This window comes from Sander vitreus, chromosome 10, assembly GCF_031162955.1.
Source record: "Sander vitreus isolate 19-12246 chromosome 10, sanVit1, whole genome shotgun sequence".
Lineage (NCBI taxonomy): Eukaryota > Metazoa > Chordata > Actinopteri > Perciformes > Percidae > Sander > Sander vitreus.
In genome coordinates this window covers 29,522,945-29,550,827 of record NC_135864.1, presented here as the reverse complement: position 1 = coordinate 29,550,827, position 27,883 = coordinate 29,522,945, and positions in this window count along the sequence as shown.

Here is a 27,883-nt window from a genome sequence, read left to right as displayed (position 1 = left end):
TGGCTAATCCTTTCTGACTTCTATATATATATATATATATATAGAGAGAGAGAGAGAGAGAGAGAGAGAGAGAGTAAGTGACCTTGCAGAGTGGCACCAGGAGGCGAAGCAACATTGGTATGTAGGCACTCAACGGTCATTTATTGTGTGTGTGTACGTGTGTGTGCGTGCGACTGTTCATCCATATGTTGTGTCCACCCCGGGGACTACAGCAGCAGTTCAGATCAGTCTTTAAAATTCTAAAAAGAGAGTTTATTGAAGTTCTGTTGACGTCATAAGACACTAAGCTCAGAGGAAACTGTGAAAGGGAGTTTGCCTAGACAGGGAGAGAATGTATAGTTTCCCTCGCCTAAGAAATTGCAAGGGGCGAGACATGATGCGTTCAAGTACAGTGTTGAGTGTAGGTCACCTGCACTCAGAACCCAACAACCAACCAATGTTGGTGGCCTTAGATTAAAAAGTCAGGATTGTTAATAGGTTGATACTATCAATCCATTCCTTATCACTTTGTTAGCATGGGTAACAAGACTCTTCTAGCATATCACTTTAGCTTGGGAAATAGATTCACTGGCCTCACAACTCTTTTTAGGAATACAATAAAGAGATTCCACCAGGCACATTGCCTAACAGCCGGCTAGTTCAAATAACATGCAGGGAGCTCTGCATGCAGAGGTCCATTAGAGTTTCTTCTGCTCAGCTCAGTTGACTTTAATCAGAGCGCACAGTGTAGATTCACTGGCAGAGATCTAAGCATGCAGACATCCTTTTATGTTATTGCCTTTAGTTCTCTAAGCTTGTTGGATTGCACTCCTACGCTACGCCCTCCCACATTCACTTTTCCCCCCTTTGACTCAGCCTACAACACCAAACTGCAAATGTGTATTCTGCAAGTTTTCTGCATTTCAAATGAAGTAAAGCCGTAACAGCCCCGCTGTCATTGTTGGCCAATTACATCTTTAAGCTCCCAGGAATCAGACTACAGATTACTGATTTGCACTGTAAGGATTAAAGAAGTGAGTCTGTTATTTGATTTGTGTCATACTATCTAAAGCAAGAGAACTTGTAATCCGTAATGTAATATGTGGCAGCGTGGTATGTGTGTGTGTGTGTGTGTGTGTGTGTGTGTGTGTGTGTGTGTGTGTGTGTGTGTGTGTGTGTGTGTGAGAATAGTAAATGTGTGTTTGTCTCTTTCTATATATGAAACCAAACATATCCCACTTGCTCTATTAAGCACATGATTAGCCTCTGTGATAGACAGGAGCAAGCTTAGTGTTAACTCTGCTCGCCTTGATCACACACACACACACACACACACACACACACAAATATTAAGACATGACACTTGGATACTAATACAGGGACACATATCCACACATTAATACAATGATGAATGTATTCACACACTTGGACCCATGGACTGTATCTGTAAAAGTGTGTGTTTGCAATAATGCTGTTTCTTTGTGTGTGTGTGTGTGTGTGTGTGTGTGTGTGTGTGTGTGTGTGTGTGTGTGTGTGTGTGTGCATATGCATATGACTAACATCTGTGGTAATGAGGTTGGACTTTCAACAAGTAGTTTTCCTTTGTCTGTCAAAAGAGAGAGAAAAAAACCCTCATCAAAAAGCGAAGGATTAAGGGGACGGTAAAAATAGCCCACACAAAGACAGACGGATAAGACTTTTTAGCTGTAGGCTGATGGCAAAAAAATGACCCCTTTTATCCCCGCTTCATCCAGCACTCATTTCTTTTTAAGCTTCAAGCATTTCATCCGTACACTGCAGAAACCTTGTAGGTCCAACTTGTGTTTTATTACTGTATCAGTCAAATTTAGCACCATAATCTTATTATATTGCTACAGCTGCCAATACAACATGAAACAGGTGTCAAAGCCAGTTTCCGTATATCCTTTTCAGCCCTATTCTGAACTGTAGATACACTGAAGGAAGACAATATTGAGGACTCTTCTAGAGATGTAAATCAATGGTTCTCAAAGTGGGGTCCGGGGACCCCCAGGGGCTATTGATGACTATGACTATTTTGGTCATGGCTTTCATAGACTTTCTGTAATAAAACATCTAAAAGCAGAAATCCCATCAGGTGGGGACCCTGGGAAAAAAAAAAAACTAATGAAATGGGGGTCTGTGGTCTAATTTGTGTCAGTTTGGGGGTCCTTGTTGTCAAAACCTTTTGAGAACCACTGATGTAAATGAATACCAGTGTTTCCCACAGGTTGAGTTGCTTTGATCCATACAGACAGTTGTTATTATCTCAATGCTGTCTCCTCCTAACTCCTGTTCAATCATATAAAGGCTCTGACACACCAACCCGACGGCCGACCTTCGGCAGAAAAGGCAGTCGGACTGACTGCCTCCCCGAGTTGGTCAAAAAAGTGCCTCGGAACACACCGAAGCGAAGCCGACTTGAGCGTACGTCTCTATATCAGCAGGCGGCGCTAATCTGTATTGTTGCCCCAAAAAATTTAAACTGGCAGCTGATTGGACGAACACGTCACGTGGGTCTGGCTTCTCCGGAATTTGAAAGCCAGACCATCATGGCAGCTCGTTCGGAATACGATCTCATATTTTACGAAAATAGTTCACCGAAACGTGTTTCTGAAAACATTTTAAGTGAGAAATAGGCCATGCTCTTGCTGTCTTCATTTCAGATAGACAAAGGTCAGTTTAAAAGATTTTCGGCAGATTTTGAGAGACTCTAGTCACGCTCATCCCGCACGTCATTTCCGGGTTAGCACTCCACCAATCAGATTGGTCATTGAGTCCGACTGCCCACCTTCCAATTAAACATGTCAAATCGGCACAAATGAAGGCCGACGGCTCCTCCGACTGACGACGGCACGGAACACACCGAACAGACTCAAGTCACTGACCTCGCCAGACTGTCTGACGGCCGATAATCGGGTTGGTGTGTCAGGGCCTTAAGGCTAACGCTATCTAAAGTTAATTCTTGTTCATTTTGTTTCTTAGATCAATGTTAGTTTTTTGAAGTGTTTTGATCCATGTTTTGGGGATCCTAAACACGCTGTTTTGTACTATAACGCTACATGTCCATGTTGCACTCATTAAGAACTCATCTGAACAGATTTATGTCATTCAAACAAATTTCTGTAATTTAAAACTTATACTGTACAGCCAACTTAATAAAACGATTTTATTTGGGCTCGAGTCCATACGTACAGTTAATAAATACGGGCACGGAGAACGGGAACTGAAGGCTCGGTTAGCACTAATAACATAACGTAGCTTATTCCCTGGAGTCCTTCTGTTTTCTCGCCTCACAGATTTTCTTAAATTGTGGTAGCACTTGGATCATTTTTTTTGCAGCTGCTGCCGTGGTCCTGCTAGACGCCCTGCTACGCCTTGCACTGCTACTACTGTTATTTCTAGTCATAGTTCTACTATCTTTATTATTACTATAGTTGCCACTGCACATCATACCAACTTCTATAATTATTATTAATGATGAATGATGAATAAAAGATGCCCGCCCACCAAGAGCCAGGGTCTGTCCGAGGTTCCTGCCTGTATAAAGGAAGTTTTTCCTTGTCACAACAATTGTTGTGTCTTTGTAAATTAATTCAAATCTTTAAAGTGTCCTGAGATAACTTCTGTTATGATCTGAATATAAATTGATGTATGTTTTTTTCTTTTTACCTCCTGATCTGATATCAAAGGCATTACAGAAGACAGGAAACCGAGGAGCTGAAGTTAGGGGCCATCCCAAAAGTGAATGCTAATGGACCAAGAGAGTGTAGACCCACTGTGAGTATAAATCCCAATACAGATACAGAGTATAGATTTTTGCTACAGCCCTAGTCTCTTCCGCTTTCCATGAAGTTTACTAATGATGAATCGTGGTAAATGTTAAATGTATATTTTAGGAGATGCAGATGAAGAAAAGCAAGCCAGTCCACATTGGTGTATTTTGTACATTTAGTGAACAACCAATAATCATTATACAGCATCCAGCAGCAAAAACAGCTTTGGTAGTAAAAATGTCAAGAGGAGCAGTGTTTATCATTTACTCAGTGCTTTATCAATCTTTGTGAGCCCCTTATTGATTTCTCAATCAATACCACATATCACCTCAGTATGATGAATGGTCCATTGTGCATACATTACTTATATTCTCACTTTTAAATGGCTAACTCCCTCTATTCCAGTACTAAAAATTACCCCTTGTGTGAAGTGTTGTGCTCCTCCGGGACTGCTGAAAACTTGTGAAAAGGAAAAAGGCACTTGTTTTAAGTTTTAACCTTCACTACTTAGGCTTTGGAACACTTATCTTAGGGAGACGTCGAAGTAAGTCTCTCCTTGAGTTTATGAGTGGGCGAAGATGCGAATAGGAAGTGATAGTAGAATTGAATTCTTTTACTGGAAGATTTCAGTCTCCTCTTGAGAAAGAGAGAGGTGTCACATCTGTGGGAAGCACACTGATAAGGGTGGCAGCCTCCTCTAGGCCGGTGGGCCTGCAAAGATAAAGGATAACGTGAAGTGTCTGGAATTGAAATTAGACCTGGAATGTCTTGTCAGTTTCACAGACAAAGTTCACTGTGGAAATTCTTCAGTTTTGCATAATCTGTGTATTGTTTTGTTTTGAACGTGGTCTCAGCTAAGCTGAACTCTGAAAATACCTATCAGGAGTCTGGTGAACACTACCTTAAATCACCTTATTATTAAAAGCTGAAAATGAAGATAAAGGGAGGCAGATGTGTTCAGCCTGTTCTCTTGCTGGACTTCAAAAACCTGCAATTACAGAATTGCATGCTTCTCGAAATCAGTCTGCAATCTGCAGCTTGTTGATGATTAAGGCCAGGGCTTAATTTGAGCCGGAACACGCCGGAACATGTTCCGGCACCTCCGACGTTGGATCCGGAAGCTTTTTTATTGGATCATTGCACCTTCTGTGTCAAAAATGAATCTCCTAAATGAAAAAAATAAAGGGTGAGGCTATTTACACCCTTGGCACAATTAGCATGTATGCTATTCGTACCCTGGTACAATTAGAAATGAATGCTATTCGTACCCCGCCGGTGCACACAGCAATGTGTTCTATTAATACCCCGTGTGGTACAAATATCAATGTATGCTATTTGCACCCCTGTGCATTTACAGTACCTTGGCATATATTTACACACAGTTATCCATACTACTCATGTATTACACCTTTTTGGAATATTATCGTTGCAGTGTCCAATATTTCGCACACTTCAGAGAGATGCTGATACATACACTTGCGTGGGCCGCGATATTTTTTTTTTAAATTGATTGGCTCGCCCTGACATTTTTACCCTAACCATAACCAATCCCACTCCTCTTGCCTAAACCTAACCAAACCAACCAGAGCAGGCAACAAGTACTAGCCATTCAGAGATGAGTCCCCTAATGAATACTCATAAGTCTTCCCCTACCACCCTGCAAAAAAAAAAAAATCGCGTTTGAGGGCCCTGACTTGGGCAATGGCATCCAAATTATCCAATCCAAAATGAAAAAAACAAGACCACATCACCAGGGAATTGAACTCCAGACTCCCAGACCAAAGCTCAGCATTCTAACCACTCACCTAAGAATTTCATAGAATGCTTTACAACTGTTTACCACTTGTGTCTTCAAGCCTCGGTTGCAAAATGTTTTTGTCGTTACGTCACAGGGTGTGAATAGCTCAGCTGTGTGGCCGAGGCTATTCGTACCGGGGGGTGCAAATAGACACTCCAGTGCAGTCCAGTACAGTGCATGTTCTGAAATTAAAATAAACATTGCCCTGATGTACACAAGGCGTTGTTTAGGTTTTTTTAGTCAGAGAAGCTACGTAGGCAGTGTAATTGTTTTTTTGTTCTGTTACCGCCAACCCCCACTTTAACAAATTAAGCACTGATTAAGGCATCTTCGTTCCATCTGCATTCCAGCCACTGACCAAGCGTCAGTTTTACGAGTTGGGAGTAAGAACGGGTTTAGACATGTGAAGACAGATATATGGTTTATCCCTTTCTAACGGAGAGAACAGGGAAATGTAAGAGAAAAAAATAAAAAATCCTTCACACACTTCCACACAAATAACCTACAAAGTGTGTGTCTCTTATACCGCAAATCTGTCTTCTCTGTGTGGAGAATGAGTTGTTGCTGTAGCTACCGAAACAGAAAAGCTGGTAAGGCTAGGTGGAAAAAAAAAAAAAATAGATCTATTCAGTTTAAGAACACACACACACACACATGCACGCACAGATGAACACGGTTTCACACACACACACACACACACACACACACACACACACACACACACACACACAGTCTTAATATTGATCAGTAAAGCTAAAAAGCAGCTTCCATCTTCATTAGCTGCTGAAGGTTAAGGTGAAGGTGAGAGAGATGAGATGTGTGTGTGTGTGTGTGTGTGGGTTTGCATTTGCCTCTGTGTATTGTTGTCATCCCACAGTTTCCATCTCTCACTTGTCATCTGCATCTCATTCTTTCAGAATCCTATAAGAGGCTTTCACGGCGATCATTGCCTCTCTGTCATGAGCTTCTGTGTGTCAATCTCTCTCTGCCATTCCCTTCAACCTGGGAAAACACAAATCTGCAGAGTCATGGAGAGGGGACGTTTCTTCACATGAGCACCCCTAATGCTCTCTTCAGCATACTGAGCAAACTCCAAAGTTAAGACCTTAAACTCTCAGGTGAAGGTGGCTAAAAACAAATAAAGAAACACTCCGCTCCCACAGTCTGACAAAATTGTTTTTTGCAAGACCGTGACAAGACAGGTCACCACCTACACATCTGCCATTTGATGGGCAATCTATCCAAAGCACCTTACACGGCATCCTGGTAGATTGTTTACCTGCATTGTTTTGTGCAAATGAAAAACAGAATGGCCCCTAAGAGTCAATGGCAGCTAGTCATTATAATGAGGCCACAGAGACAGCAAACACAGAGAACAGAGTTCTTGGTTTTGTCCGATTTCAATTAAAAAGATATTGTTATACTGTGTTATACTGTATACTTAACAGTATGTTTTTATATTTCTTAATGTTAAGTGAGTGTTGTACTTTGAGAGCAAAGATTAACCGGAGTCATATTCCTTGATTGTTTACGCAAACCTGGCCAATAAAGCTGATTCTGAAATCTTTTTGCACTTTGTGGACTCTGCCTTCGGATTGTAGCAGCTGGTAACTAAGTATATTTACCCAAGTAACATACTTAAGCACAATTTTGAGGTAACTGGAGGTACTTTACTTGAGTCTTTTTTTTCTTGGCACTTTCTACTTCAACTCCACTACATTTCAGAGAAAGAAAGAGAGAATATTGTTCTATACAAATTAAGATTTTTGCACACAAAACACACATCAAACAGTTTACAAATTACAATATTTTATTATAAATTAAATTACCCAACAATATATAGAACAATATTTAGGCCTACAAGTACAGCTGGTTAGCCAACTTAGCATATAGTTGATTGACAGAACTGGATCGTTTCCAGTTTCTAAAATGTGAGGATTTTTCTGCATTGAGTATAGTAATAGTAATTTTTATATTTGAGTACTCACATTAAATTATCAAATAAATGAGAGTTGTTGTGAATCTTTAAACAACCACTGTTGCCAATGAAAATCTATCTGACCTGACTAAGGCAGAAATAACGTTCATGGGCTAGTTAATGTATTAAATGTTTTAGTTAATGTATTAAATGTTTTATTCATGTTACGTTTAGTTACATTTATTCACCTTATGTCATTTCATTCTAATGCAATAGCCACAAGTAATGTTAGCTAACGTAATGTTAAGGCTACTTGCTAACTTACCGTTAGATGAGTTGACTACCCATACAGCTTCTGTAGCTAACGTTATGGCAAATGCAATCGTGGGGTAGCCAAGCGCTGTTATCCATGGTCACAACAATCATTCAAAAAAATTACTTTATGAGCATGTTAAGCATTGTTGTAACGTTATAACATTTACGTACGCATGACCTTGGTGGCTGGGATTAGCCACTTGTCATAGTAGCACATCAAGTTTTATTCATGTAATGTTTATTCTGGTTATGTAATTTTTTTCTAATTAAATAGCCGTAATGTTAGCTAACATAACATTGCTTGCTAACTTACTATTAGATGAGTTGACTACCAATACAGCTAAAATACTGTAGCTAATGTTATTTGGTGAATTCAATCGTGGGTTTACTTAAATTACTAGGGATGGTCAAATGAAACTTCATGAAGCTTTGTGAACCATTTACTTCATTTTCTGAGCCCACTAGATGGCGCTCTCTGTTCAACAAAGGGTTGAAAGCACACTGAATTGCCAATTGAGCCTTTTTCTTTTAACAAAGAGTCCCATCTAGTGGGCTCAGAAAATAAAGTAAATGGTTCAAAAAGCTTTATGAAGCTTCATTTGACCATAACCAGAAATTACTCATGTGTTATTACCAATGGATCAGTTGATTCCTTGTAATGTAAAAGGTGTCGTAGTGATAAACACACAGAGAATTATCACTAGGGTTGGGTATTGTTTGGATTTTTACGATTCCGATGCTGAACCGGTACTTTTAAACCGATTCCGATTCCTAAACCAATTCTTGAAAAACTGAAAAATGACATCAAAGAAAGGCTCTTTTATCGAGTTTTTTTAAATTGAAAATTACTTATATATATTGCGTGGGAACTAAATACTCCACTTTGGGTTTCGGTACCCAACCCTAATTATGACCCAACTCTGCTCTTCCCCTGAGCTTTACAGAGCATTTCAATGACTTTTAGCTCCTTGTTTTGGCATTACAGTCTGGAACTTTACCTTCATCAATCTCAACTGCATCAGGAAGCTGTTTTCAGTGAAAACGCTCTGATAAAGCCACTGACAATGTTAGTATCTAACTGGTGAACATAGTGGAGTATTTAGCAGCTAAAGAAGCAGATATGTTTCTCATGAATTGGTGGAGACCAAAACAGAGCTGAAATAATTGTGAATATTGAACATCCATCCATCAGGTGGTCAGAAACACGCCTCCAAATGAATGTGAATGTTGCTCCATATGCGCCAATGTGTATATATATATATATATGGGCAACTGTTTGTTCACACGTTCACCATTAACAATTTAATAAGGTGACCACACAGCAATGTGTGTATAGCTTGTTGCACTGTGGCCAAAAAAAAAAATCAATCAATGCAGGTTTAAATATTTTCCAGACTTGACAAAGCTCCTCTAGAGTTAAAGCAGAAAATATGCAGCTGTTTTCACAGGCTGTGTAGAACTCTATGTGACTAGTAAATTGACTTTTAAATGTAAAATTAGCTAAATGTCCATTTTAAAAGACCTCACCCCAATGTATCACCATATCAGGACTGTGAGTTCTACAGATACATTATGCATTTATCCCTGTTTTCTGGATTGGAGTTCCAGTAGTTGTACTCCCCCATCCTGCAGCTTTTTGTAAGTTAGTTCTACAACAGCATGGTGTCCATCACACACACCAGTCCTGTGTCCATTAACTCTACTGGAGCAGCTCATAAAGGACCTGACATGCAGTGATGTGCAACCCAAACAGGCACAAGATTTTTATGATTTTATAGCATGATACAATTTCAAATGTAATCATACTCGTATTTAACCGAACAGAAAATAATTTAGGTGGGTTTTTTTTGTTTTCAAACATCTATCTAGAAGTTCAGGTTTTGTTTTGGCAGCTGCACCAGTGTTATCCATGTTTTTGCAGGCTGGTGCAGACAGCCAATATTTATTTAATATCAAAAAGCTTCCTCAAAACTGAAAAAGTGAGGAAAGAGTGGGGAAAGGAGACTGTATGTGACACAGAAAACGAGAAGAGACAGTATTTCTTTTTATTGGAGAATGGACTGAATGTTGCCATACAACCTTTTGATGAGATTTAAATTTAAAAGATTAAATTTACAAAATATCAATTAGAGCCTATATCAGCCAAAAACATAATAGCTAAACCTAATGAATTTTTAACACTTTTTTAGCTTAATTGACCTTAACTGAACAGCTTCAGATTCATTGGAATGGTTATATCACTTTTTTCGGGTTCAATGGTGGTCGTCTGTGAGCGGAAAAACCACCCTTGCAACTTTCGCCGGCCTCAGCGTCAAGAAGTATCGCGTGATATCGGGTCTCGCGATGTAACGATTTGCTTCACGGCACTGCACACGTACAGGAACCGGCTAGCCGTGTTTATAAGAATAAAGTAGCGATGGAGTTTTTCACACTATCGTCATGGCTGAGCCGGCAAAAAAGAAGCATAAAGCTAGGAATTAGCATTGTCTGAGGAACAGAGAAAGAGGAAACGGCAGACTGACCGAGCGAGTTTTTACACAGTGTTGCCAAATATCTATTCCTAAGCTGTAGGGGGAGCTCTATAGAGAAACCTGCGAGCAAAAAGCAAGAAAACAGCGAAGAAATTGCCAAAACTGCATAGCGTCCCTTTAAGTCACTTCTGTAATTGAACGCGACACCAGATTAACCATCAGGGCTTAAAAAGGGGGGATTATTTCACTCACAGATGGAAGTTAATTAAGCCTACCTTATTTTAAATAAGTATACAGTTCTCATATTGTTCCAGAGGAACAGACTGTTAGTGGCTGTTGTTACCTGGTGCATGCAGTCCATGCAGCACATTGTGCCACTACTGTGATGGATTGATCTGCAGTGTGAGGCAGATTTTTTTTTTTTTTTTTATGTATGTGTATGTCTGTGTGTGTGTGTGTGTGTGTGTGTGTGTGTGTGTGTGTGTGTGTGTGTGTGTGTGTGTGTGTGTGTGTGTGTGTGTGTGTGTGTGTGTGTGTGTGTGTGTGTGAGCCTCAGGGAATACTTCCTATGATCAGTCTTTATGATGTTGGTTATGGCTGTTAACTTTATGACCCCACAGAGGACAAACACACCATTTTATCTCTCTCTCTCTCTCTCTCTCTCTCTCTCTCTCTCTTTCTCTCTCTCTCTCACACACACACACACACACACACACACACACACACACACACACACACACATGCTCTCTATGAGACCCGTGTGTGTTTCATGAGGCAAACAGGACATTCTCTTGACTAATCTGTGGGGACATGAGTTCAGAGAAATGGCTATTGATCTGATGATTGAGACTCTTCCCTTAAAAGGATTTGTGGTATCTGACGATTTACACTTTGACTTAAGTTTTAATCAAGTTTGCATGTATCCCAATGTATTCCACATTGTAATATGTTATTGAGGTCATGGTGAGAGAGTTGGAGCCCTGTTCATGTGAGAGAATGTAGATGTTGGCTCTGGGAAATAACAGGAAAGGGGCCCTGATAAGTATATGTCCTGGTAAATATGTATTCTGTCATTCTACAGCTAAATAACAAGTTAGACACAGTTAACCTATGACCTTGGAGAGGCCTACAGGAAACCCATGTTTAACAGTGTATGAGAACATACGTTGTTATGAGATCATGTGGTAAGGTTGATGACATTAGCAGAGGGGTCCTAAAACAAAAGTGACTCTGTTTATCCTGGTCCATGTATAAGGCACTTGCGGCTGACCTTTATCTCAATTCATACATACACCCTCCCACTAAATGCACAGAATATATATCATGTGATAACCGCAGAACTTCAGAGCGACAATATTTGAAGATTAGGTTGGTCGCCTATACATCTAGTCGGGGCCTCAATATCATCTCCTGACGTATGTTTGACTCCCTGCAAAGTAATCCAGCTTCTTCATCAACGGGATCGTCGACAAAAGGAAATGCCATGTTTTGAGAAAAAAAAGAAGTTTTATAGTCTGCCTAACACAGTTAATAAACCAGCCCTGTTTATTTATTCATGCAGATGACAATGCTGCGCTAAAATGCGCCTGATACAGACTAAATGAATGAATGAAGAAATGAAAGAGGGCTGTGTCAGAGGGAGGAGACTGAGAGAAACTCGAGGTTTATTGAAGAAAACCTGCTCCTGACCAGGTTAGGTTCACAGACTCAGTTACCATAGTATATATAGGTTAAGTTACCTCTCTTTCTGAAACGGGCTGGAGTTACCCCTCTCTCTCAGGTTTGATTAACCTCCCTTTCTGAAACAGAAAACCCAGAGTTTCCCTCATCTCAGGGTTAACAAACTAAGAGTTTTCACTAAACCTGTTTTCTGAAACGGGCCTCTGCTGCTCTGTGTGTTGTGAATCATCCTTCTATGTCCAGTTGATGAAAAACATTGGGCTTCACACTGGGCTGAGATTTCCTAGGAACCTTACCAAAAAGGCTCAGGATGCTGCAAATGTTGGTATAATATGAAAATGGCTGGTGGATTTAAGACAAAAAGTAATCATTTATTGAATGATATCAAATATGAACATATGTGTCAGTGGCTTGTTGATCTTGACATTGTTAGTTAATGTCCTAACCTGGGCTGGGACACACATTCATACGGTTTAATAAAGTACTTATTGGACTTTAACTTAGCATTGCACTTACAATAACGAGAGTAGCTGTCCTCAATTTAGGTCATCCTGTACGTCTCATCTCCGGTTTTTCCTGCATCCACCGTGTGTGATTTTGTGTGTGTGTGTGTGTGTGTGTCAGTCGCGGGGGGAACTCAGCAGCCCCGCCCGCTGCAGAGATCAGACAGGATGTAAACAGCAGCAGCTTTCAGTGACTTTAGAGAAACTACAGGCCTATAGCTTTGACTTCGCATATGTGTAAATGGATGGAAAAGATGATTGTATATAGATTGACATTTTATTTAGAGCAAAGGGGACTCTTGAATAAATATCAAAGTGGAGTCCATAAAGGAAGATCTACGGTGGATGCTTTAGTTAAAGTTATCAATGAGGCAGAAAAGGCGGTTAGTATAAAAGAGGTCATGGCTATAGTGTTTTTTGATATTCTGATTCAATGTGGAGAGAAGGTTTGTTGATAAAATTGCATAAAATGGGTATTGGTGGAAGGCTATATAACTGGGTTTTGGACTTCCTGTCTAACCGAACATTCTTTGTTAAAGTTGGAGATGCTGCGTCGGATGACTTATATACAATATAGTAAATGGTGTTCCTCAAGGTAGCGCTATAAGCCCTATTCTGTTTAATATCATGATAAAAAAATATTTTTGTAAGTGTTGGTAGAGATATTGGGTCATCACTTTATGCTGATGATGGGGCTATATGAAAAATTGGGGATTTAAGATGTTGGTTGCAAAGTCATGTTATATGTTCTTTACCAGAAAGAAAATAATTAATGATGTTCAGCTTACATTGTATGGACAAAATATGGTAAGAGTGAAAGAGTTCTGTCTTGGAGTATCTTGGATTGTGACTTGATGAGAAATGTGTATGGAGGAATCATGTTAAACAGGTTGAAACAAAATGCAAAAAGGTACTGAATCTCATGAGGTCCGTTTCCGGTTATCATTGGGGAGCAGATAAACACTCTCTGCTTGACCTTTATAGAGCCTTAATATGACCGTGTATTGATTATGGATGCATGGTTTATGGAGCAGCAGCCAAGACTATTTTAGAAAAACTGGACAGAATACAGTTCAGAGATTTGCGACTCAGTATAGGTGCAGTGAAAACGACCCCTACTAATGCGCTACTGGTGGAAGCTGATGAATTGCCACTATATTTAAGACGGTCTAAGTTGTCATTGGCATATTGGGTCAAGTTAAAAGGATCTGGAGAGGAACAACCTACAACAAAGGTTTTGTGTGATTGTTGGGAATATGAACAACAACGGAAAGGTAAAGGATTTGGTTGGACTATTAATGCAGTTGCAGAAGAGTACGGATTAAATAACATAGACTATGGACCATTTATTGTATGGGGTAATGTTCCTCCGTGGATATTTCCTGTGCCCATTGTGGACTTGAAGCTACTAGAGAAGAAGAAAGAATGGAGTGAAAGTAATGTGGCTAATATTGGATATTTGGTTCAAGATTACATGAGGAGGTACTATTACAACTATATGCTAATTTTTACAGATGGATCTAAAGATCCAGGGAGTGAACATGTAGGTTCGGGGGTGTATATACCTGAGTTTAATGTAGTTATATGTAAAAGACTTGATGATAAATTATCTGTATATACAGCTGAAATGGTTGCTATTATTTTAGGGCTACAGTGGATAGAGGAGGTGAGGCCAGACAGAGTTGTCATTTGTTCGGATTCTACTACAGCCCTGCATAGTTTGAATTCCAAACAAACGGTGAGAGATGATCTATTGACTGAAATGTGTACAATACTGTTGAGAATACAAAGAGTTGGAGTTGATGTGAGATTTGTTTGGGTCCCTGCTCATGTTGGTGTTGAGGGGAATGAAACAGCAGATGGGATTGCAAAGACAGCGTTGACATTAAAGGATGGTAAAAAACAGAATGTTCCCTTTGGTAAAGGAGAGGCCAAGTCATTGATTAGAAAAGCAGTGAGTGATGTATGGCAGAAGAAATGGGACACAGACACTAAAGGGGGACACTATTACAGCATACAGAAATCAATTAAGGTGAAGGGTTTCAAATGGAAATGTAGAAGAGATGAAGTGGTCTTTTCAAGCTCTGTTTAATGGCAAAATGTATGTCTGATAAGTGTGAGGTCTGTAATGTTCCTGAAAATGTTGAGCATGTCATCCTGAAGTGTAGTAAATATGATTTAGAGAGGGACATCTTGCATGACAAGATATATAAATTAGGACGGGGATGGAATTTAGCAGGGATTTTAGGGATGGGTAAGGACTCAAGGGAGTGCTGCAAAGCACTATTTAGTTTTCTTAAGTCTACAGGATTAGATCGTAAAGTCTATTTTTATTATTATTAAAATGTAACCTGAAGTACTAAAGCCTTGATATTACACACTCCGGTACAGTAGGTGTCGGTATGCACCTAAACAAGTTGGTTGCGATCCGCCATTAAACGTAGAAAAGAAAGAAAGAAGAGAGTGACTTTAGAGTGAAAAATCGTTACAGTGTACATTGATGTTAAAATGTTTACAGGTTGGCAGGATGGTCTGAAATGTTCTGCACGGTATTTCGTTGTACGTTTTGTTGGTAAATGTGAGATGTTCGAGTCACACACGTGAAGAGAACGGTCTCTGAAACAAGGAAATTAATTTGACCCGTTCTCACTCCCGCTTGGTCAGTGGCCAAATGCGATAGGGGGCCCCAGCTGTCAATCAATATCTTCCAGTCACGCGGGCCCCTGATTGGTCCGGGCCCGTAAGCACCGCTTACCCTGCTTACCGATAGTTACGCGTCTGCTTCCACGCCTGGTGTGTTTTGGCTGTAAGCCAGCGTTCTATGATTGCTCATCTGCTCCAGGTAGGTTTTTAAACAGGAGTAAAATATGTCATCTCGGCTGCCAGTGTTGTTAAATTCTCCCCAATTCCGGGTCACATTACTCCTGAAACATTTCCGGTTACATAGTATTTGGTTTAAAAGCCTTTATCTGCAATTTTTGACTGAAGAAAGTGCTGTTATATTCTATTCGTATCCACTGCTAACTGTAGTAGGTACATGCTAACGGCAGTACAAGATGTCATCTTGGCTGCCAATTTGTTAAATTCTCCCCAATTTCAGGTCGCATTACTGCTGAAACATGTCCGATTGGGTAGTGTTTGGTTCAGAAGCCTTTATATGCGATGTTTGACGGTAGAAAGTGCTGCTTTGTTCCGTAATCTAACGTTAGCCTACTGCTAAATATTAAGAAGCTGCATGCTAACGCAAGATAGTTGTAGTCTTGGCAGCCAATGCTGGTTATTTCTCCCAAATTTTGGGTCACTTTACTGCTGGTTGTATGGTATTTGGTTTAGAAAACTTTATTTGTAATTTTTCACGGTACAAAGTCCTGCTATATACTCCGTTGCAGTAGCTCTAGCTTCAACTAGCTAGTGAAACAACAGCGGACTGGGCTTTGTCGGGAGGGGGGTTAAAGAGACAGGCACTCCTACAGAGCATCTCATACAGAGGGTGAATACAGGTGCAGCAGCCATGTGCAGTATGAGAAAAATAAAGTGTTTTTTAACATTAAAGCATGTAAACAAAAATAATAATAATACTAATAAATATTTCAAAATCCACCAGCTGTCTGGAAGATCTAGCTAATGTATTCATTTATCAAATTTAATAAAGATTAGCTAATAATATCCCTGCTGACGAGTAACCACCTTATGTCAAAAAACACAAACTTTTCTTTGAAGACTTTATGCACAGCTGCCCTCCTTTCACTGTTAATACCACCAGAACAAAAGTTTATACCCAGCTCTAAATTAGTAATATTCTCAAAAATAATTAGGGGCTTTCTTTCCAGGATATCAGCTAAGTAGGAGGTCAACTGTAGTTTCAGGTTATTGACTGTGCCGAAGAAAAGCTGCCTTTGTTTCTCTTTTTAAACCAGTTTGATTCCACTGACCTCCATTGCCAAAGGGCTTGGATTAGTGAGGCACTGGCGCTTCATCAAACAGGATTTTCCATCAGTGGTGGGCAGACACAGCCTGATAGTGACTCATACAGGAGAAGCCTGGGTAGAAAAGAAGCTTCATGGCAAGAATTTTTCTTATTCCCTCTCTGTTTTCTCTCTCTAGCTCACACCACAGTCTACATCTTTTTCCTCATTGAGCAATGCAAATTAGGAATGTGAAGGTACATCATGCCATGTTGCATGTGGGGATGGGAGCGCCATCTTGTTAGGAACGTGCTCTGTTTACCTGTGTCTGCAACAACGGTTACCTTTGTATTTAAAATTAAAAAGTTGTTTTAATTGGTCGATTCTGATGGAGAATGGAAGCGATGGAAAAGGGAAATGAGAACGAAAAGGGACCCTACGGGGAGAAATTGAACCGTAATGTCAAGCAACGGTATATGGACAAACAATATACATATACAATAACGATTAACAACATATGCCATGTTTCCCCTGTATGGTACAACTCTGCTTGACTTTTTTAGTACCAGTACTTTAAGTTTTCCACTGCGCATAGTACCCTCTCAGTGCAGGCTGGATTTTCAGGTAATCGCTCAGATAACGACGCTGCGTAAATCATCTTCAACACAAGACTTGTTGAATCCTTTCATTGTCAACCAAACAGAGGAACGTCTGCACTTTGTCAATTGTACAGCGCAGTCTACGTAGTGTACGGTGTAGTTTTTGCAGGCTCGCATTTGGTAAAAATCTGGGTCGCATCAATTTAAACTTTTCGGCTGCTATTAACGGTCGCTTGGCTATTAAAAAATGATGGGTTTGTGCAGGATGTCCCATGTCGCACTAGTGACGATTCTATCTGACAAATCAGTGGTCTGCAGTGTTTTAACTCCACCTTTTGGTATCAACTGAGTACCAGGTACTATTCACAACTTTTGTGCATGGAAAACCAAAAAGGAGCGACAGGAGTCGAGGCGAGTCGTACCATGCAGTGGAAGAACGGCAATACATCCATATGACTCGGCACACCAAGACTGTGTTATAGACCCAAATGCACTACTTCCACTCACATACCTGGACATTGTTAATTATCCTGTTTTTGGACCGAGTGCATACACTTTGTTTGAGTTAAAGCTTTAGTGCGTAACCTTTTGATATTAATGAACGTCCATTACATTCAAGCCATTGCCAAATGAGTTGCTATAAAGCTAATTAAGACTATCAGCTCCACACAACTCTCTCTGTATTTCTCAGTATGGCTATGTTCAGGAGATTGTGGCGTCCGGCGACTTTCGCGCACAGAAATTCGAGTGACTATAATGACCTCTTTTGAAGAGTCCATCATGTTTTTTTAATCCTCCGTGTCCTCCTTGGCTACTAGCAACTGCGTGGAGAAGCGGTGAGGGCTGTGCGCGATGGAAGGCTTGTATCCCTAGAAGCTCATGCTTCAGTTTTGCAGTTGCAATGACTGTTTGTGAACTGCGATCAAACTAGGCATTGCTGACCGAATACGAATCAAGCCTCTGTCACTGCTTTGCCTATTTCTCAACTCAAATGTTTTCAGAAACATATTTTAGTGTACTGTTTAATGAGTAAAACTGTAAAATGAGAAAGTTGGCTACGGCTGGTCTGCCGGGTACGGTGCTTGGTTTCTGCTTGACTAGGTCACAAATGTTCTCATTTTACAGCAAAAAACTTCAATTAAGTTTCTGAAAACATTTGAGATGAGAAATAGACAATGCAATGACAGAACTTGACTCATATTTGCGCTGCCTAGTTTGTCAGTTTCTTCTGAGTTTCCGAGCAGGCATTGACGCTGTGTTAGAGACTCCTCGGCTCTGATTGGTTGCTTTCCTTATGCCATTAGAAACACCAGGATAAGGCAGTGGAATGTGATTATTTTTTTTCAGATGATCTGATTCATGCACTTTCTGGATATAGTGACAGTTTAAGCAAATATGACAAAAAGTAATTTTTTAATTATGTTTTTCAGTTACTTTTTTATTTTTTTACATTTTACTAACTGTAGCTTCAAACCAAACAAAATACCAAAAACATTCAGCTATGTGATTATTTTATAGAGTCATAGGTTTGATCAGTCGCATTATTAATAAAGATTTGCTATAATATTAGACCTTGTTGAAAAAACATTCGTTTTTCTACTTGCAGTGAAAAATATGTTGAGTATTTGGTCATGTGGCGTAGAAATGGATGGAGACATGATTATACAAGTTACCCTGAATAAAAAGACGATCCTTTAGGCATTTGTGCATGCTACTGTTAACTCGTCTCTTATTCATTTGTTCACATGATTTGTCATTGATTACAGTTCTGTCGTGAAACCAGTCATGCACTCACAGGACCTCAGCGCAGTTCCTCTAAAGGCTTGGTTTATCATCAGCTCCACTGGTGAAGTTTCTCAGCCCACTGTACATGCATGGCTATTGTTGCATACACCCATGTGGAGCCCCAGCTTTACAAAGTCGAAGCAACTATCTGGTGCAGGGAAATGAGGACTGTCACAGACAGATCTGCTTACTGGATCCTACCAAGAAATGTGAACAAATTGCATGCTAAGGTGGGCCATACAGTATGATTGCGCATGCGCGACCAGGCTTGTACCATGTGGACACGGCGACAGTTTTGTTGTCATTACTTAGAATTCCTCATGGGGGCAACAGAAACTACGCACTATAGCTTTAACCTAGCTCGTAACAATAATCCCCCTGTCTCGTTTGCCCTGCATGTTGCATTTAACATGAAAATGAGATTAAACATGCCTGAATGAGGTCTTTCTTACTTTTAGAGGGGTTGGTGCTGTGTTAAACTGACTCACCCAGACACTGAATGCTTTCTCCTGCCGTCGGTTTACACATGACACGTGACACATTCACTGTGTCCTCGCCGGCCAGCCCGCTCTTCTTCCTTCTTGTAGTTTATTTTTTAGGTTTTTATTTGTATAGGACACTTTAGACATGAAAGGGGAGAGAGAAGGGCAAAGATATGCAGCAAAGGGCCGCAGGTCGGAGTCAAACCCGCTGCCACCACATCGAGGAGTCAACTTCTATATATGGGAGCCCGCTCTACCAGGTGAGCTAACCAGGCGCCAGTAGTTCAGGTTTTAAAAAAGGTCTATTGACAAAGTCTTTCAGCGCCTTTGTGTTCTCTGTGTAGAAACGTCTGGTGTGCAGGCACCCGCTTGAGGCTCTTTGCGGCTGCTTCTAGCCAGAAACAATCTCGTCAATCAATCTTTTACACACCTGCAAATCTGGGTTATCAGCTTCACACAAACACGCCCCCTCATGTCACGTGTCAGCATTTGCCCTATCAGCTAACTACTCAAAAGACACTAAACTGATATCATAACACATGGCTTATCTGCTGTACTGAGAGTGCTGCCACATTACTGGAAGGAGTTCAGAGATCCTGTGCAGCCTCTCATGAATCTGAAATCCCTTCTCTGCCTACGTAACACAAGGCTTGATGGATGTGTGATTTCTCAATTTTGAAACAGCACTGCCAGGCCCTAAAACAAAACACCAACCAAGGAGGATCAGAACATACTGAAAGAGGACATGGAAACACCAGAAATTGTCATCTTGGTTTGTTGGTATAGCAGGCAGGATCACTGACTCTAATATGGATGCTGTTTATGCCACTGGTATTAGGTCCAGCACTGTCAACTGTGAAAACAGTATGCTACCCTTAGGACAGCAAATGTATCACAGCTGATGGGGCATAACACATAAATAAGAGGCAAGGAAGACCTACAGTATATCGGAAACACCAAGGGACAACACAACAATTGAAACAAGGTCACCATATTGAACACAAGTCCAAACACAAATATTTGTGACAAGACAGTAATAACTGTGATTTTGTGGTTTGGACACTCAAAGACTGTGCTGTTCTGCGCATAGAACCAAACTCTGAGTTTTGGAAGACGCGGCTACAGAAGGCACAACTATTTTTCATGGCTTCACTCGAACAGTGAAGGGCGGAGGTTAGCAATTAGCGCAAAGCACAGCTTCACAGAGCTTCTTCGTTTGCTTTTTTACAATTACTTTTCATCTACAGATTTTTTTTTAATACAAAATGGCAGAAAATGTAATTTAACTGAAGTGTAGGAATGTTTAAGAGAGCAATCTCCCACTTCTTCCTCATTTTTGTCTCTCTGTCGAATAATGAACACTTGCTTTGTAACCTCAGTGTACCGGAGGGAACGTTTTTCTGTGGTTTATAAACTGATGGTGTCTGAGCGAAAAGCTACGAGCAAGGTGACCTGCTGCCAAAAAGGATGACAAGCACAACAGCACATTACTGAACCTTGCAGTGTGCTCCTAAATGTATAATGTTGTCATAGTAACTCCACTGGTGTTAATGTTTAAGATGATTTCTGTCTCCTTGGATACCTCTCCATACGTCCACCATCCATTGTGTGTTTCTTTGAATAACATAATTGATGGGTACAACTCATCCATGGTACAACTGCATTGATGTGAGATGGTATATTGTCATTTTTCTATAGAAGCAATACAATGTATCCATAATTAAAAGCAGCTCCCTGAATGTTATTCATTCTTCCAGAAATAAGCTGCTTCTATCTCTCTCTGTCTGTAATCAATATGAGTCCAACGTGCTATTGTTAAAGTGGTGCTTTAATGCCCACTATATTACTGAGTTAGCGTTACTGGGAGGTCATATAGTCACAATGAATGTTTGGCTCAGACAGAAAATTATTCATTTACAATTAGAGAATAAGTTACAGATGCATCGCTGCATTTCAAGTGTATACGGTAACTTACCCTACTTTGGATGTATCGTGAGCTAAACCGGGTATCACTGTCACTGTGTCACGAGCCAAAGCATTAGGAGATTGTTGTAGCATTATAGCACATTATAGCGCATTTCGTGAAACCCACAGACGCTTTACACAAGTACAGGGGGACAAGGGGGAAAGAAAATTGTAGGCCAACACAAACATGAACTGAAAATAAATAAAAAACATTTTTACATTTAATGTTGGCTACTGATGAACAACATTGTAAAGTTATTTTGTGAATGAATACCTTTCTTAGAGGAAGAGGGCCAATTCAGGGTCAGTTGAATTATTTACAATCCTGTAATTGTCTCCATCTATTTAAAGCACGACTGTTATCTGTCACTTGCCCTTTTAGCTTTTAGATGTTCTTCGTTTAATTTCCTTCTTTTCTGTGATGGCCCTGCCCCAGTATCAGCCATAACTACAACATAACTTCTAAAATAAAAATACAATTAGGCCTATATAAAGAAATCTCCTGCTACCCTATACCTGGCTGGATACTCACTAACACAGGCTTTTCCGGTGTTACATCCATTCTCAACTGCCTCCAGGATGTGAAATGCTGGATTGGCCTACAGCTGAATGACTCCAAAACAGAGGTGATTCTTTTTGGTCCCCCTAACTCCACAGCGAGCATAGCTTGCCACCTGTGTCCGCTGTCTCTTAACCTGCACGCCCATGCCAGGAATCATGGTGTCATCTTTGATCCATCACTTCGTTTTGAGAAGCAGATCGATTCAGTGGTGAAAAGTTGCTTTTTTCCAACTCTTTTTCAATATTGCTAAACTGAAGGCCATCCTGTCTACTGATGACATGAAGACTGTCACCATTGCATTAATCTCCTCCAGGCTTGATTATTGCAACTCACTGTACCTGGGTGTTGGCCAGTCCTCTTTGTCTCGCTTTCAGCTGGTGCAAAATGCTGCAGCGAGACTTCTGACTGGCACAAGGAAAAGAGAAAGCATCACACCGATTCTAGCATCCCAGAATTGGCTACCTATTAAATGCAGGATTGATTTTAAGATTCTTTTATTTGTTTTTAAAGCCATTCATGGTCAGGCTCCCCAGTATATTTCAGAACTCCTCAGCCCCTACTCCAATTCCAGGCCTCTTAGATCCTCGAATCAATTGTTTTTAAATGTTCCTCAATCGAGGTTAGTGGGTAAGGGAGATCGTGCCTTTTCTGTGGCAGCTCCAAAGCTTTGGAATAGTCTCCCACTTTGTCTCAGATGTTCCCCCTCCATTGATAGCTTTAAAACACATCTCAAGACATATTTGTTTTCAATGGCCTTTGGTTGCTCTTAGAGGTTTTTAGCATTTTAATAATTATTTATTTTTATTCAATTATTTTAAAATTCTTGTATTGTTACATGTTGTACTGTATTTTCTTGCTTTTATTGTTATTTTATGACTCCTTTTGCTTTGATTTTACTTGTTGTGCCGTGCACTTCAATTTGTACAACTTTAATTTGGTCAACTCTTGTTTTTTTAAACGTACTATATAAATAAACTTGACTTGACTTACACCAAAATCTGTGACCCGTCAGAATGTGTGCTCTGTAGCGCCATCTACCTGCCGTAAATCATTTTGTGACTTTGCTGGAAAAAATCCAAGGGGTAAGCTTCTCCTCGGACCGCGAACCTCCTATGGCGCCATTTTGATGCTAATAAGCCATCACCTCCCGTTAGCATTCCATTGACTCCCATTCATTTTGACGTCACTTTGACAGCGAATAACTTTACATCTGAAGCGTTTAAAGACTCTATTTGTCCATTGTTTATTTCTAAAGAAACACGACAATGTATAAAAGGCTCCATTACCTTGTACCTCACGTTATGGCTCCGTAGCAGACGTTTGTAAAAATAGGCTAACGATTGTGTCATAACCACGCGACTTACTGTCGCATAGTAGAGGAATTACCGTATAGTACAGGAGAAGCGCGCAGGCAGTTGCCCCCTCACATTAGCTGTTTAAGTGTAATTACTAATGTTAACTAGCATTTTAGTTAGCAATAATTACCCTGTGTCTATGTTATCTCCTTACATATACCTACGCTCTCCGTCTCTGCAATATTCGGAATGATTGAGATTTCTCTTGGCACAGCTACCAGAAGACTTACAACTTTCAGACACGTTGCTCACGGCACATTTGCGTCGTCTCTCTCAGTTGGAGGCTGCGCAGTAACGCTAGCCATCACCGGAAAAGTGCTTCTAATGGCCTTCACTGGTCTCCGTCCAGAGCAACAGGATCTGTTGGTCCATTATATATATATGTCAATGGAAAAATCGGACCCGGGCAGAGGCATACATAAAAACTTTATATCAGCACAAACCCCACCTCCCAGCTCCCACCCACAGAACGTGTCAACTGCCTGCAGGAACTCAAATCATGGATGACCACAAACCTACTCAAACTCAACAGTAATAAGACAGAACTCATGGTGGTGGCCCCTGCATCACTGCTCAGGAAAATTGAAGACCTGGCCCTGGTTGTGGATGGCTGCTCCATTTCCCCATCTCCTGAGGTGCGCAACCTGGGCGTCATCCTGGACTCCACTCTCTCCTTCCGGTCACACATCAAAAACATCACTAAGTCCACCTTCTACCACCTCAGAAACATTTCAAGACTCCGGCCTTCACTCACACATTCAGTAACTGAGACACTCATCCATGCCTTCATCACCTCCCGTCTGGACTAATGCAATGTGTGTCCTGTCTGGACTGCCCACCAAGGCCCCTAGCAGACTCCAGTATGTCCAGAACTCTGCTGCCAGGGTTCTAACCCACACCAAGCCCTGGCAGCATATCACTCCCATCCTCCAACAGCTCCACTGGTTGCCAGTCAAGTCACGCATCACCTACAAGATCCTCCTGCTCACCTACAAATCTCTCCATGGACTCTCACCACAATACCTCACAGATCTCCTCCACCCCTATGCTCAGTCACATTCCCTGCGGTCCTCTGACAAGGACCTGCTGGATACCCCCCGCACCAGGTTGCGGACTTTTGGGGACAGGGCTTTCTCTGCCAATGCTCCCACACTCTGGAACAGTCTACCATTCCACGTCCGCTCTGCCCCATCCCTGCCCATGCTCAAAAAGCACCTCAAAACATTTCTTTTCACTAAGTCCTTTGACCCCTAACCCCCCTCCCCCCCTATTTGTTAAGCGTCCTTTGGTACCTTGAAAGGCGCTATATAAATCCAAGTTATTATTATTATTATATAAAAATAGCGTTCTTTTCACAGTTAGTCTTGTTTGCTGTTACAGGTCATTTATGATCATCAGATGGAACATTACACTTGAAACATTTAAAAGTTCCTCATAGTTACTTTAAAAAAAAAAAAAACATCTCTGGCAAAGTTATTGAACATTTCTAAATAAAAGTGTAATGTCATCTTCAGATCTTTGCTTACAATGTAGACATGTTTCTGAGGATAGAATGTGTCTTTTGGAAAACAACGGTGGGGTGAATTTCAAACAGCAAAGCCTCTCCGAAAAAGGACAAAGGTCTGTATGTTTCAGAATGAAACCATTCCGTGTGTTGATGTAAAAAGAACATCCAGGATTTGTGAGATCAACCCAGAGCTGTATTTTTTATTAAAGTTGATTTTGCACGTTATTAAATATTCTGTTGTTGTGTTTTTTTACCTGAAATATGCATTACAGCTTGAGTAGTTTAGACTGTGGCAGTTCTGACTGTGATAGGTAGCTTATGTCCTTCTGTTTTGGAGTCTGATGCACCAGACTGTGGTACATAAGACTAAAACTAAAAATATTTTTTTATTGCAGTTGGGTTAAACATGTAAAGTTTGAGAGAGTGAAAGTGGCAGTAAAGCGTCATCTGGCAACTAAAGGCTTTATCTCTTTGGAAATGCATTAAAGCTGCACTGATTATATTTTTATATTAACAATGGCTTACATAACTACATATAATGTGAAAGGAGTTGCTTGTAATGGCAAACCGACGGCCAGTTATCCCCTGTCTGCAGTTCCCCTGAACTTCCGTTTCATGATCTGCAACTATTTTGATTTATTCTTACTGCTTTCATCAAGTTCGTCCAGCCACAGCAGGCAGCTGTTGTCATCAAAAAAGCTCTAATAACCCACTGTACACTACCTGTCCAGCACCAAACAGCAGACAGACACATGTAGCAAACAGCTGATAAATATAATAGAACATTTAGCAACTAAAGAGCCAGATATTACCCTTAGGCTGGCCAGACACTGCCTGCGTGGTATGAGCGTGACGTTTCTGTTGCGTGTCAGTTGCGTGGTGGCTGCGTGGATTTTTCTATGTCTTTTCACACCAGAAACGTGTCTGACGCTGCGCTGCTGCTGCTAGCCTTGTCTGTACACATGTATGTTTCCCATTGATTTACTGCACTCAAGCAGTAGTATACTTAATGTTAAACATTAAGATTTGATTACAGCAAAGACAACGTCGGCAGTATTGACGGCAAAATAGGCTACAGAATATTTTCTGTATTGACAGGTGCAATATTTGAAAATCAATAATTATTTACTATTATTTTTTTATATTACATTTATATCTGCATTTATGTCAAAACCTAGAGACTTTCAAACATCAAAATGTCATTTATTAATATGTATTTGTGTCGAAATGACATATAAACATCTTTTTGTGTTCTATTTTGCCTGGAAATGCTTCCAACATGCTTGCGTGTCGCGTGGAAAATAGGTGTCGTTTCTATTTCTAGCATGCACGCGTTTTCGACGCAGCTCGAGCCGGCAGTGTGCAAGCTCTAACCTGTTAACATGGGAGCCAAAATAAAAACGGACACGCCGCGCAGCTGACACGCTCACGCCACGCAGTCATTGTGAAGCCGGCCTTACAGTTGGTAGAGACCAAAACTGAGCTGAAAGGAGAGTGAATGCTGGACTTATTTTGTACATATATCAGGTTACCAGAAACATGATTTAGAATGAAAGCTCATGTTGCTCCTGTGGCCGGGTTGGCTCAGTTGGTAGAGCAGGCGCACATATACGTAGACGTTTATGCCTCGACGCAGAGGTCCAGGGTTGGAGTCCGACCTGTGACGATTTCCTGCATGTCTTCCCCCTCTCTCTCCCCTTTCTCACCTAGCTGTCCTGTCCATAAAAGGTGGAAAAGCCCAAAAAATAATAATCTGTCATCCAACATATCTGCTGGATGTGTAAGTTGGCAACTGTTTGCTAACATGTTCAGCAAAACGACGTGGTGGCAACATGTCAATGTTATGGTTACATCTTGTTTTTGTGTTAAAAAATAATTGAATGCAGGTTTAATATGCTTTGGAGAGTTCGTGGTATTCCGTAGATTAGATTCCGATTCTTTGTAAAGTGAAAAAGTTCAAACTGTAGAAGAGATGAACAAAAGATTTTTCCTTCTTTGACGTTGCTTCAGAATCTTCCATATGTGTATGTGTTGAGGTCCGGTGACTTCGAAAGTCAAAGCATATGATTCACATTATTCTTATACTCATACATAGACTCAGTGAGGCCCTGTGCCCTGTATGGAGGTAACTGCATTTGTTGTGCTTTTCTTTTCTAGTGAACCATTTTATTCTATTTTCTGAGCCCACTAGACGGTGCTCTTGGTTTGAAGAAAAAGGCAATTCAGTGTATTTTTAAGCTTTTGTTGAACAGAGAGCGCCATCTAGTGGGCTCAGAAAAGAAAGGAAAATGCTTCATGAAGCTTCATTTGGACATCACTAGCTTCTATACTAATTTAATTATTTATGTATCACCTGTCTGTCTTGTCTGCAATGTTAACATTTTGTCTTGAGGGAGCCTCTCAAACAGGGGTCTTAGATTGCCAAGTGGCCCCTGGCTTTCATTGGTTGCTTCTAGGTGGGTTACTTAAATACTCTCTTCTACGTCATACCTGGCAAACTGCTCTGCATGTCTATTGGCGTAATCCACCTTGAGACAAGGCCTATTAGGTTATTCTGAATAAGTGAGTCACTCACTAAACTGATCCGGGTTGTGCGAGTCACTTGAGTCACTTGAGTCAGTATTGCTAGCTTGCAATGTTTCAGACTGTCTGCTCGACCTAATTGCATTTTAACATACTACATTATAAACCAAAACCTACAGTAGGCCTAGCTAGGCTACGTGCAGAACATTGTATGTTATTTCAGAAGTGAAAGAATGGCTTTTGTTGTGGATTTGCTTTACCCTGAGCTCGAGGAGAGACCTTGGTCGTCTGCTACAGATCCACTCATAGCTGGCTGATTTGCGCGCTCATGCGAGAACTCATGAGTCGTCGACAACTCATGAGTTCTCGAGTTAGTCCCATGGTCGGTGAGCTTGGAATGTTTCCGGCTCTGAGTCTACGGGTCGGGAAGTTCCTATAACCTGTCTCGGACTGTCTCTCTGCTCACTCAGTCGCTTGAATTGACTTGTGGAGTTATGGTTGCCTACGAAATTGTAAGTCATTAAACTTTTGGCAGCTAAGATGGCTAGGACTAGTAGTAGCTAATGTTGCAAGAGGTTTGTGTGTGGCACTGTTTTCATTTTAGATTGAATTGTCGTAGAACTCAACTGATCCGAGTTAATGATACATGGGGTCAATCTTTCTTTTACGAAACATTTTGATGTCAGGTATCGCTTGGTAAATCAGGGTGCTAAAATATTTATTTATTTCTATGCTGAAATGT